This window comes from Macaca mulatta, chromosome 14 (genome assembly GCF_049350105.2).
Source record: "Macaca mulatta isolate MMU2019108-1 chromosome 14, T2T-MMU8v2.0, whole genome shotgun sequence".
In the NCBI taxonomy this organism is placed as follows: Eukaryota; Metazoa; Chordata; class Mammalia; order Primates; family Cercopithecidae; genus Macaca; species Macaca mulatta.
The window spans coordinates 81158499-81172784 of record NC_133419.1 but is presented as its reverse complement, the minus strand read 5'-3'; the positions used below and the strand labels follow the sequence as shown (position 1 = coordinate 81172784).

Here is a 14286-nt window from a genome sequence, read left to right as displayed (position 1 = left end):
TTTAACATATTTGGAATGTACATACACTCAGAGCCTTCCCTCTATCTTTGAAATCTTTCATCTTTCCTTTCTTCTGTCTCCAAGCATGCAGGATCTTCAGAATCTTCAGAGAAACATAAAGACAACTGGGGCAGAGTGGTAATATTTTTTTTTCCACTGATGAAACTAATGCAAAAATATTTGGGAAAACAATGAAAGTTGAGTAAAAAGAGAAATTTTGATTATTGATCATATCCACAGCAGCAGAGGTAGGTCTTTTTAGAGTCTGCTTTACATCTTGCAATGGGCAAGGATATTGGGAGGTCTGCTGAGGATACACAGGATAAATGGTGTTGTTCCCAAAGTTCATGTCCACCCAGAACCTCATAACAGGGCCTTATCTGAGAATAGGATGTTTGCAGATGTAATTAGGTAAGATGAGGTCATACCGGTTTTGGATGAGGATGAAATCTATTGACTAGTGTCCTTGTAAGGAAAGGGGAGAACACATGGAGACACATATACATGCACATACACACATACACACACACACAGGGAAGAGGGACATGTGAAGATGGAGCTGGAGATGGGAGGGAACAAGACACAAGACAAGGGATGCAAAAGATTTCGGAGAGTCATCAGAAGCTAGGAAGTGCCAAGGGCAGATTTCCCACCAGAGCCTTCAGAAGGAGCATTGCCCCACTAAAACCTTAATTTCAGACTTCCAGCCTACAGAATGGTAATGGATGGAATATCTCTTGTTTTAACCCACCCTGTTTGTGGTACTTTGTTATGGCAGCCCTAGAAAATACATGGAAACTAGAAAGAAGAAAAGCAACAAGATCTTTCACCAAATTCACAGAGTATACTCAACTCAGGAAAAGTGTAGGAGGGAGGAGAGGATATGGGAGGAATAAGTGTGGGAATGGTTAGTAGAGGAAATTGCCAAAGAGAGAAATCATGTTTATCAGGTGACTCTAATGTTCCAAGCTCTGTATCTGTCCTTTTATATGTATTTTCTCTCTTGATTTTACCACAACCCTGTGAAATAGAAAATTTTGACACCATTTTGTACATTAAGACTTAGAGAGATTAGCATCTGGGTCAAAGTCACAAACAACAAATGCATGACAAAATCAAGAATCAAATCCATGTTTCCTGATTCTTAGACTGGTGTTACTTCCCTTTAAGCCTATAATTAAATAATCCAAGAATGTAGTAAATATTTCTTCCCTTGAGACTCTTAAAACAAGTCAGAACACAGTAATAGGGAACTCTCAGGAGGAATAGTTCTCTCTGGGCAGAGAGATGAAATTGGATATCCTAATAGATCTTTTCCAAGTCTAATTATGCTCACTCTGTGAAAGGCGCTGGCTAAATGCAAGTTCATTATCATTTTATTCTAAGTTAACTGGAAAACAAGATTGATTGACATGTTGGAGGTATTCAACATTTATATGCAGGAAATTTAGGAGACTTTAAACACATTTAAAAAAGAAGCTTTTCTTAAGATAGCTCATGCTGCTTTTTACAGTGAAATACTCTGCATCAAAACAGATGTTTCAAAAATTTTATACCGCTGCTCTTCCCAAGCAGATGACCTCGATATGCTCAGGACCTTGGTGGCAATGGGCAGCCTTCCTAACTTGGAAGAGAAAAGAAATACTGTGGCTTCTTATCTATTCCTCCGTGTCCACAGTTAATTTTTTACTCATTTTCGTTGCGTTTCAAATGTTTCAATTCTGATCTCTAATCACAATGGAAAATAGGAACACTATACATTTTGATTGTAGTGTAAATTATTTTCATGTAGTTCGTTTTATCCAATGCCCAGTACAACCTGCAATACTCACGTTTCAGAGAAGGAAGAGCATCCCACAATGAAAATGACTTCGTGCAAAATCACATATGATGAGAGTCAGGATTGAATTCATAGCATTGTAAGGCTATTTCAGCCCTTAAAAAAAAAAAAAATCCTCAGTTTTAACCAAAATAAGTTTAACATATACTTTGGTTGTGTCTATGCAAAACAAAAGAAAACAAAAGCTTGGTAAAACTATGGAGTCTGCAAACTGTGTTTGTTATCCCCTTTGGTGTTTCTGAGATGTATTCTAGGTATGTAGAGCTCTTTCAAGAGAAAACGCATCCCAAGAAGAATAGATTCTTAAAAAGTATATCTTCTTGAAGGAGTGATATACTTCTCACTAGTTCATTCAGGATAATGATGTTTGCAAAAATAAGTTTTGTTCCCTTTGTGTATATAACTCTCTTTAATATTATTAATTCCTGAATAATACTTGAAGTAATTATTTTGGGGGGGGAGTTTTTAAAGTCAGTAAAATAACTGTAAAATTGACATATTTTTGTACCTCTCATCTTGATATGTAAAATAATTTTGAAAATCAATATGTAGGTATACTTGAAGTGTGGTTTGGACATTATCTATTGATCCCTACCCACGGTGCATGAAGCCCTAATCTAGAAGTGAATGGGAGACTTTCTGTGCTGATTCAACAAATTTCCTGAGTATAAAAGAAGCCATTATCCTGAGAAGCATCCTAGATTTCTCTCATTTGCATTCTAACATCAATCATTCAGTCCTATGGATTCTACTGCCTGAATGTGAGTCAAGTGCACCAGTTCTGCCCATCACTCTGAACCAATGCCATTCAAGCCACTGTTTCTCATTTGGGACAATGAAACTTATCTCTAGACCTCCTATTTGTCATCTACCCTCTACAGTGCTATCAGAGTGCCTATAAAGCTCAAATATGATCACATCACTCAGGTGACTACAATCATCCAATAAGTCCCAGTGCTCTCAAGATAAAGTCCTTATTCCATAATATATGCAGGTCCCTTTGTGTTCTGGCTCTAGTCCCAACTCCCTCTTCTCCATCCTCTCTATCCTGTCTTCTTTCCACTCCTTCCTGTCAAACACATATTCTACCACTCATTGCTATAGCAATACTGAGTTATTTTCAATTCAAGGAAGACTATGGGCTCCCAAATCTCTAGACTTTCATATATACTGATTCATAAAATGTTTATAGGCCAGGCGCAGTGGCTCACGCCTGTAATCCCAGCACTTTGGGAGGCTGAGGCAGGTGGATCATGAGGTCAGGAGTTCAAGACCAGCCTGGCCAAGATGGTGAAACCCCCACCTCTACTAAAAATACAAAAATTAGCTGGACGTGGTGGCAGGCACTTGTAATCCCAGCTACTCGGGAGGCTGAGACAGATAATTGCTTGAACCCAGGAGGCAGAGGTTGCAGTGAGCTGAGATTGCACCACTGTACTCCAGCCTGGGTGACAGAGTGAGACTCCATCTCAAACAAACAAACAAAAAAATTGTCCAGCTGTGAAAGTTGCACCTGTTATTCATGTTTTAGCAGAGGGGTAATTTCATCTATGAAGATTCTCTGAGTACTCACCCCAACCATGGCTCTTGCTACATCTTGAAGCATTTCATTATCTGAGTGTCCTCCTATGCTGTCCCATACAATCTCACTTACTACCTGGTTGGTTGGTCCTTGCCACAATCACCTGTCATTTAGATCAAACTTTTTGGCACCAGGAACCAGGTTCATGGAAGATAATTTTTCCACGGACTGGGATGGGGATGATTTCGGGATGAAACTGTTCCACTTCAGATCATCAGGCATAAGATTCTCAGAAGGAGCACACAACCTAGATCCCTTGTGTGCTCGGTTCACAATAGGGTTCATGCTCCTATGAGAATCTAATGCTGCTGTTGATCTAACAGCAGGCAGAACTCAGGTGGTAATGCTCGCTTGCCTACCACCCACCTCCTGCTGGGCTGCCTGGTTCCTAACAGGGGGCTTGGGGACCCCTAATTTAGAATATAATAGTCAAAATTTTAGAGATATGGTTTGTTGTCTTTTTCACTGTATCATCTAGAAGCTACTGAATAAATATTTCATGGATGAGTGAATGAATGAATAGATAAGTAGCATTTCTCAGGCAAATAATGTTTGATGCTAGAAATATACCAGATAAGACATACACCTTAATATGAATATAATTCTATACTTTGGACAGAAAGATATCCCATACACATATTCTTTTAACTAGATCTCCCTAGCTATTCTTTATTGTCTCCTCCTTCTCAATTCCATCTGTTCAGTACTGAATGTCATTCAATCCTTTACTTTATATGTTGAAACCCTAACCCCCCGATGTGATGATATTTGGAGCTGAGGCTCTGGGAAAATAATTAGGTTTAGATGAGATTATGAGAATGGGGCTCCAAGACAGGATTAGTTTTTTGTAAAGGGGAGGAAATATGAGAGTTCTCTGTCACTCCCTCTCCACTATGTGAGGGTACAGCAAGAATGTGTCCATCAGCAAGCCAGAAAGACGGCCCTCACCAATAACCAAATCTGCTGGCACCTTCATCTTGAGCATCCAGGCTTCAGAACTATGAGAAGTAAATATCTACTGTTTAAGCCACTCAGTCTTTGATATTTTGTTACAGCAGCATGAGCTGACTGAGACACCATCCGATGACCCTAATACCACTCTTAGAGTCTCTATACATCTGTGAGAATAAAGGCCTCCAAAGCTGGGGGAATGCATGTGAATAGATGAGGCTGTTGTTAAAAGGATGCTGTTATATTCTTTAAGAGGAACCATTTGCTCACCCTGAGTCAAGCTGTCAAAATTTGACAGTTGCAGTCAAAGGAGTACCTGGAGCTTAAAAAGGTCAGAGAAGTAAGGCATGACCAAATTATTCCCAGATGGCTGAGGCTGTCAATGTTATTTGAAATAATCTATACTGAAGATGCTGGAGATGAGTGCCCGCTTTAGCCCAGGAAAGTTCTATGTTCATCATGACTTCTGCGTCACTCCTTACCTCTTCTTGTTCCACACATCTCTCAAAGAAGACACCTACCTATTCACTTAGCACTCCATCTAGGCCTGTTCAGGATTCCCATAGGACAAGACTAGCTATTAAAAACGTCAACTTCTCAATTAGAGGAAAGGTTGTGAAGAAAAAGTCGAAGTCTTCTGGTGTTTAAATCATGTTTCTGCATACAGTCTCTCTAGGTGAGGAGGGAAGAATTGAACAAGGAAGAATCCCTGACTTAATTTAACTTTTAATTTAAACAAAGATGAAAGAGCTCTTTGCATTATGTTATTGATTCGTTTAACATGCATCTACCATGTGCCTACTCTATCTCAGACTCTGGGCTGGAAACTAGCTCCTTCCCTTGAGGATCTCACAAGCCAGGTGGGGATAGGGTAGGCAGGCAAGTGATGGAAAACAAACTATTAAATAGTGTTAATAAGTAACTACAATTATTGGAACTGGTTCATTCATTAAATCAATAAGTATTTTCTCAGCATATACTATGTGTTTGGCTATGTGTTGAAAGCTGATATACAAAAATAATAAATGTAACATTTGTGCTCTCAAGGGACTTACAGCTCTCAGTGAAAAAACCATGCTGAGATAAACAATGAGATTACAAAAAGAAACATATTAGGAAGGAATGAATGTTTCATGTTCTAGGATATCTGTTACTGACAGATCCATCTTGTCCCTGGATCCATCTTGTCTCTGGGGCAATAAATTGCCTATATACATTAAAATGATCTGATTACTGTACTCTTTGGCAAACTATTTGTTGCTCACACTATCTACACAAGGAAGAAGAAAAGAGAAAAATACAGACTGGATTCCAGGAGTGCTGGATTCTGCTTTCCACTTGTTTTCTACATACCTGTGTGGCCTTGGAGGGCAACTTGGATAGACAGCACTTTAGTGTCTTTAGGGCTGGTGTTCAGAGCAGAGCATCATTCTCTGGAGGGAACTGCTGACAGCAAGCCAAGAGCTCAGCCTTGACAGAGCTAGGATATGGATACAACCTTGCCTCCCCAAGTGGTTCCAAAACCCAGCTGCAGGTTAGTATCACCAGGGAGCTCCTTAAAAATAGTGTTTCTGGGTACATCCCCAGAAATACTAACTCAGTATCTGTGGTGAGGTCAGGAATCTGTATTTGAACACATTTCCCGAGGTAATTCTGATATACTGCTTGCTTGGTGTCACCAACCTTCAGTCCTAACACTGAACTCTGGCATGTCATTAAAGACCCTTCACAGTCTGGCCCCAGCCTATCTCCAGAGATCTTGAGCTTGCTTGTCATTACCATGCCACAATCCCACCCCAGCAATCATAAACAGCATACACTCCAGACTAACTTTTGCTTTCCAATGCTTATACACATGCCATTTCCTCTCTTATCTTTCTTTTTTCTGTTGTTGTTTTTCTTTTTTTTGAGACAGAGTCTCACTGTGTTGCCAGGCTGGAGAGTAGTGGCCTGATCTCAGCTCACTGAAACCTCCACCTCCTGGGTTCAAGCGATTCTCCTGCCTCAGCCTCCTGAGTAGCTGGGACTACAGGCACCCGCCACCATGCCCAGCTAATTATTTTGTATTTTAATAGAAACAGGGTTTCACCATGTTGGCCAGGATGGTCTCAATCTCCTGATCCATCCCCCTCAGCCTCCCAAAGTGCTGCGATTACAGGTGTGAACCACCATGCCCGGCCTCCTCTCTTGTCTTTGTAAGCACATCAAACCATGGCTTCTCATTTCAAGACATAACCCAGGTTTCTCTTGCTTGAGAAACCATTCCTGACTCCTTGAGCCAGGCTTAACTGGCCCCTTATCTGTGCTCCAACAGTACTCTCTTTAAATATAGAGTGTAAATATAGGTTTTTCTCAACTAGGTCACAAGCACCATGGCTATTTTTATTTATCTCTGTATCAAAATATCTAAAAATTATTCTGGAAATATATTAGGTATTCAATAAGTCATTATTAAGCGAATGAACAGAAACTTGGAAGAGTGTGCAATTATCAAAACTAGGGCATAACATCACAGCAGGAATTAAGTCACAGAAGGTCTGATTTAGTACCAATCTTTGGAAAATTGGGGCATTGGATAGTGTTTTCAGACAGGATAGAACCAGTTATGCTCTCAGTCTTTTTATTAAGATATCCATCAAATAAGATTTAATAATATTTGGATGTGATTTTTAGCTGTCCTACCCCAACTAACTCTTTGCAAACATGATCTGTACTGTGAAGGATTGCTCTAGATTCTGGGCATAGTCAAATGGCCTCAGAAAGTTGGGGGGAAGAAATGAGAACAGGCGCTATCCAGGTCATTAAATGGAAAGTATGTCATCTATATTTGTAAGTTTGCCTAAGTTCTTACTGAATATTTTTTTCATCTTCTTTCTCAACTAGGTTTGGGATGCTACTGTCCCCTCCATATAGCATGGTAATGCTCACTGCCTACCACTCACCTCCTGCTGGGCAGCCTGGTTCCTAATTTAGGATCTCCTAATACAGAGATGAATATAAAAATTGGCCATAGCTTTTTGATATGAAAATCTTACATTCAGGTAATTCTGGAGTTCAAGGCATCCCTGGAATGGTATATAGCAAAAATAAATAAATAAATAAACAATATTAGCTTTATGTGGGTATTGAGACTTTTTTCCAGTATACCACGCAATAAGATAAGAGAAAGTATTTTATTGGATAGAATGTAGTAATTAATACCAGAAACAATTAGGATTTCAAAAGACAGGTCTTCAGTAGAACAATCCCCAGAATCATAGTATCATTTTTTTTTCATAATATATATTCAAGGTATGTGTATTCTCATGTGGACATAGTTTAAGAAGGGCTGTCTGGAAGGCAAGGATTCTAGGCATTCATTCTAAAACTACCACCAGGTCCTCATGCAAAATTAAGCTCTTTGATTAAATAATGATGGGCTTTTATATCAGTAACATTGGCTAATTCTCTTATCATCAATCTAGGTATCCAGTTGTTCCAGAATAATTGCATCATCCACTTATAATTCTTTCTCTTTTCCTCTAGTATAAAGTATTATAGCTATAAGCCTATTGGGTAGATACAGGTATGTTTTATTTCATAAGGTAGTGATGACAAATTTATAATCCAAGTTTTGTGTCAAGAAGTTGAAAGGTAGAGTTAGGGGAATACTGGCAATTGACCAGCAATGTCTGTTCTGTGTGCCAGAGATGGGAAATATTGACTCATATTCTAGATACTTGTGATCCCATCCACAAACAAACCCACAACACACTCACATTATAGATATTTACTCTATAGCATAAGACTTTATTGTTACTGGGTATCATCAGATTCAGCTTGGGAACCTGAGTCACAGACTGGGAAAATCACGTTCAGTCTTTGACCGCTTTTTAATTCAAAAGGCCATTAAAAAAAAATCATTGAGTCAATCAAGCAAAATATCTCATTTGATGTGGGCAAAGTGAGAAATACAATTTTATGATATCTTAAAAATCAGTTAGCATATAAATAAAGTTTTTACATTTCCAAAGACATCATGAAGATAATAGAAACTTGAGTTGGTTCCAAAAGAAAAAAAAATGAGGCAAAAGATAATTTTTTTTGTATGATAAAACTATAAAATAAAAGTTTTGGTGATTTAAACTATACTGGTGTCTACTAAAAAAGATTAAATAAGGACAGGTGACGGATTTTGTGAGCATATGTTTATTAGTATGTTGTTGTTTCCTAGTAATTTTAAAAGACTGTTAGTACTAAACAATAGTGATCTATGCTCTAGCAAATTGAAGTACACTTAGAATTAATGTGAGTAATAAATTAATTAGTTCTGAAATAAAAACACTGCTGCATGCAGTGACTCATGCCTATAATCCCAGGGAGTCCAGGGCAGGCGGATCACCTGAGATCAGGAGTTTGAGACCAGCCTGGCCAACGTGGCAAAACACTGTCTCTACTAAAAATACAAAAATTAGCCAGGCGTATTGGTGTACGCCTGTAGTCCCAGCCACTCGGGAGGCTGAGGCAGGAAAATCACTTGAACCCGGGAGCCAGAGGTTGCAGTGAGCTGAGATCATACCACTGCACTCCAGCAAAAAAAAAAAAAAAAAAAAACACCGATAAGTATACATTGGTAAGATTATTTTAAATAATCTCAAAGTACTCATATGCTCATTCATTCATTTATTCATTTTATAATATGCGTAAGCAGCCAAATATCAACATTTTGATATAAAACATTTAAATGTATTTAACAGTAGCTCTGTGAACATATATTAAGATTTCACCCATTTGCCAGTTTGCCAGTTAGTACAATAAAAATTAGATTGTGAAATGTTCTATGATTACTTAGCAAATGTATGAGATGAGTCTTTACAGAGATCTCTTGATTCTGAAGCCCAGACATTATCTATTCCACATTGTTTTTCAGAATATTTTATCCATATATATTTCTTGGGAAGATTTTCTTACCATAAAACCTTTGAAAATCCATCATGAATTATCTTGGGATGACACGTCTTTAAGATGTGATTTAATTGTGCTGTTTGTTTTCAGTGATTGAAACAGTTGAATCAAAGAGAGGTAAAGCTTTTATTAAATGTCTTTTGTTTATGTATAATAAGTTAGAGCCAGTAGAGTTATGCAACTTGACTCAAATGCCATTTTTCCATGATTTTATCTTATAAGTAATGTATTCTCCAAACTAATTTCCTGTCAGGGCCCTTCTCGCTCCCAGTCCTCTCAGCTTTGTTCTCCAGACACAGAGCCTGCCAAGTCTCCTTTCAAAATTAGCACCATTCCTGTATCTTGAACCAATCTTGTCCTTTGTGAGGAAATTAAAATAGCCCTAGTTAAGTAATTCTTTTAACATAGTATAAAGTCATCCTGTCAGAGGGCAAATGTCATGTGTAGTAGAACCAACTAAACTTAGGTTTCAATACCAACTTGCACTTAAAAACTGTGTATCCTTGGAAGAGGTATTTTTATCGCACCAAATCTATTTTCCTCTATGATAATCCTTGTATAAAATTAAGAAGACATCATGTAGCAAATGCTGAATCATGTTAGTTGCCCTCCCTCAATATTTGCACCACGCTTATCAAATAAAATCCTCATCAAGTTTTATTGTTCTGTGTTTACCTCTTAGATGATGATCAGCTTAGTATTCCCCAATGACACCAAGTTTTGAATCTAAAGAAGTCTCTTAGAATTCTGGAGCAGAAGTCTCCCGAGAGGCATGGAGCCCGTGCCCCACCACCTGCAGATGTACCTCCCAGGTGTGTTCTGCCCCATGCTCTGCTGATTGGATGCCTCTCTGTCCTTAGACCACATACAGGGCCCAATGCAGGAAACAGCTGAGAACCTTCCTTTAATGGAAAGTCCATGTTGTGGGAGCATAATGAGTAACAGACAGAGGGCAGCGCATGGCAGCTCACACCTGTAATCCCAGCACTTTGGGAGGCTGAGGCAGGTGGATCACTTGAGGTGAGGGGTTCTAAATCAGCCTGGCCAAACTGGTGAAACCCCATCTCTACTAAAAGTATTTTAAAAATTATCTAGGTGTGGTAACGGGTGCCTGTAATCCCAGCTACTTGGGAGACTGAGGGATGAGAATCGCTGGAACCCAGGAGGTGGAGGTTGCAGTTAGCCGAGATGGCACGACTGCACTCTAGCCTGGGTAACAGAGTGAGACTGTGTCTCAAAAAAAAAAAAAAAAGAAAGAAGGAAAGAAGGAAAGAAAGAAAGGAAAGAAAGAAAGAAAGAAAGAAGAAAGAAAGAAAGAAATAAAGAAAGAAAGAAAGAAAGAACGAACGAACGAACGAACGAACGAACGAACGAACGAACGAACGAAAGAAAGAAAGAAAGAAAGAAAGAAAGAAAGAAAGAAAGAAACTGCCTGAAATGAGATTAGACAAGTTTGCATGAGCCAGACCATACAGGTATTCATGGAAAGGAGATCGGATTTCACTCTGAGAGCAGTTAAGACCTGGTGGCAGAGTTTTAAGTAAGAAACAAGATTTGATAAAATTCTTTCTCTGGCCTTGTGATTACGGGATTTGGATCAATTCATGCAGATGATTCAAGTCCCAGTTTCCACATCACAAAAGAGAAATGCTGATATCCCAGCAACTCAACCAACAGGATGAGAGTGAAAATCAAAACATCACGTAATACACATGAAAAGCCTTAACCAACATGTGTAAAGTCATATAAGTGAAAGTCTTAATAATGATAGCTACTAGAAGGCATGTGTTGGCAAAATGTTATCAACCTGAAAGAACAATATGGGCTCGTTGATTATTTGCTTACTTTATTTTATTCAGTTGACTTTCTGTTATATAACATGAAGTTTGCAGGAATAGATTCCTGCTACTTGTGACACTCTTTAATCCTGGCTGGAGGTGGAGCAGAAGGCAACCCCACCTAGAGCATACAAATGGTTAGTGCTAGTACTGAACATAGGACCACAGGGGGAGGGAGGGCTTATGCTTTGTAACATCACAAAATGGCTGTTTTTCTGAAACTGCTAGAAGAGTGGGAATTCTCTCTTTGCTGCTATTGCTTGCAAACAAGACAAAGGAGAGCTTGTGGCTTTCTACTTTTTTTTTTTGAGATGGAGTTTCACTCTTGTTGTCCAGGCTTCAGTGCAATGGTGTGATCTCAGTTCATTACAGCCTCTGCCTCCTGGGTTCAAGCGATTCTCCTGCCTCAGCCTCCCAAGTAGCTGGGGTTACAGGCATGCACCACCACCTTTATAAAGTCTGGTATTTTTAGTAGACACAGGGTTTCTCCATGTTGGTCAGGCTGGTCTCAAACTCCTAACCTCAGGTGATTCACCCGCCTCAGACTCCCAAAGTGCTGGGCTTATAGGCACACAAACTTTATTCAGCATCTGGTTGATATCTTAGACCTTCTTATTTTACATCTGTAAAAGAGGAACTAATAGCAATAATACTTATATGCACATTTCGATATATTCCAGGCATTGTACTAAAATTTGCATGTATTATCTTGTTTAAATTTTCTAGTGTCCCCTGATGTAAAGAGATATTATAACTAGGCACATTTTATATGTGAAGGATTTGAAGGTCTTTGCCCTGTCCAGATCACTCGGCTAGTAAGCATCAGAGCTGGACTTGAACTTGGCTCTATTTGAGTTGAAAGCCAGAGCTCTGAACCACTACATCACACTGGCACCAACCGTAGTGCAAGAGAAGATGAAAGGTGATAGCACATGTCACATGTTCTAGCAGTTTGGTATCTAGCCCCTCCAACTTGTTAGAGCATGTCTTTTTCATCCTGACTTTTCCTGATTTCTACAGCCAGGTAAACAAACAAACAAACAAACAAAAACCATTTAGCTTTCCAGCTAATTTTCTCATGGTGTAAAAACATTTAAACTATATAAAAACATTTAAACTATATAAAAACAGGAAAACTATAAATAGATAAAATAACCTACAATTCCATGGTATCCCATTAGCTTAGCTTGAGTTCCCAAGGAGTGTTTAGTATGGTGGTTGCCAGCAGGCTCTGGGGCTAGACAGCCTTTGTTTGAATCCTGGCTCTATATCTTGCTAGCTGTACGACCTCTTCTATTTACATTCCCTGAGTTCAGAGATAGTACTACGCATCTCATAGAGTTGTTATGAGGATTAGTTGTGTTTATAATTTAAAGTTCTTGATATAGTGATTAACACACAGCTAGTGCTCAATAAATGTTCATTATTAACATAGCTATTATTTTTAAGGGAGGATACCACTCCTTATATGGTCTTATGCCCAATTTCTGCTTCCAGAGAAAGAAGAAGTAAAAACTAAAAGGCAGAAATGAAATCCACAAGCAGACAGCCCGGCACCACGCCCTGGGCCTGGTTAAAGATTGACCCCTGACCTTACTGGTTATGTTATGTATAGATTCTAGACATTGTATGGAAAAGCATTGGGAAAACCCCTGTCCTGTTCTATTCCATTCTAATTACTGATGTGTGCAGCCCCCAGTCATGTACTCCCTGCTTGCTCAATCGATCACGACCCTCTCACACAGACCCCCTTAGAGTTGTGAACCCTTAAAAGGGACAGGAATTGCTCACTCGGTGTGCTTGGTTTTTGGAGATGTGAGTCTGCCTATGCTCCCAGCTGAATAAAGACTTTTCCTTCTACAACTTGGTGTCTGAGGGGTTCTTGTCTGTGGCTCATCCTGCCACATTTATGTGATAACATTGCTGTTTCAGTAGGTTCTAGTCTCAAGTTTGAAAACAGTATATAATTTCTTCTAGATATTATATTTACCCACATTTAATCCTCAACATCATAAACTTGAAATCTCACCTGCTGAATGACTATTCTTCTATAGCCCAAATTCGTGTGTTTTTGTCATGTGATAAATTGCCGTTCGATGAACATTGAATCTGGTGCTGTGGTCGCCGTGCAGGTCTCGGTAGGAGGGTTCACTGGGAAGGCAGCCTGCACTCATGGAGATGGCATCTCAGAGATAATGGCAGAGGGAGATAATCACATCACTAACCTGCTGGCTACAGAGACTGCAAGTCTGGAAAAACAGCTGCAAGGATGAGGAGAAGTGATGCTGATGCTGATAAAGTCCTCCCATGGGAAACAGCCTGGTTTCCACCTGCCATCATGGGTGTGGTTTCTTTGATGTTTCTGATTATCTACTATCTAGATCCATTTGGCTGACTACCTTGTTCCCATTCTGGTGCCTAGAATTTTTGGCTCCAATAAATGGACCACTGAGCAACAGCAATTTCATGAAATTTGCAGCAATCTAGTTAAAAATGATGCAGAGCTGTGGGTTGGTGGAAATGCCTCTTCACACTAAAGGAAGATAAACCTAAGATGCACTTCATGACCATGATCATTTCCCTAACTGAGATTGCTTAGGTGGGACAGCAAGTCCACAACTTGCTTCTCACCTGCCTGATAGTGACTTCTTTACTATTGCTTCCTGGACTAAACCAACATGGAATCATTTCTAAGTACACTGGAATGGCCAAAAGGGAGCTAACCCAACTTCTCAAACAAAAAGAATAGAAAAATGAATAATTCATCTGCTTTATTCAGTGTGATTAATGGAGCACCCATTGCCCCTGGGAATGGTTTCTGCTGTACTATCTGGATACTAAAATGTTACAGAGGTAGCTCTTTGCTCTCCCTCACTCTGCCCGTAGTTAATAGAAATGCAGGCTCGCCAAGTTATGCTTTGTGCATAGTGTCTTCATGTCATGTATAGTTGAGTACATTCTTACCAGTTGGCCTCATGGACAACTCATTAGTATGTATGACTTGTTTTGATTTTTCTTACCCAGGGTTAATTGAATTCTTGCTTTTAGACAACTTCCTTTTTTATAGTGGTGAACCTTGCCCTTTAGTACGATTCAAGTGACTCTGGATAATTGTTCAAGTTCATCTTTGC

The 14286-nt window shown here is 39.3% G+C and overlaps 1 pseudogene; it reads left to right on the top strand.

The window, feature by feature from the left end:
* Positions 1–13236: 13236 nt before the first annotated feature.
* LOC100427018 (ADP-ribosylation factor-like protein 6-interacting protein 1 pseudogene) lies at positions 13237–13916 on the top strand (annotated as a pseudogene).
* The last annotated feature ends 370 nt before the right edge of the window (positions 13917–14286 follow it).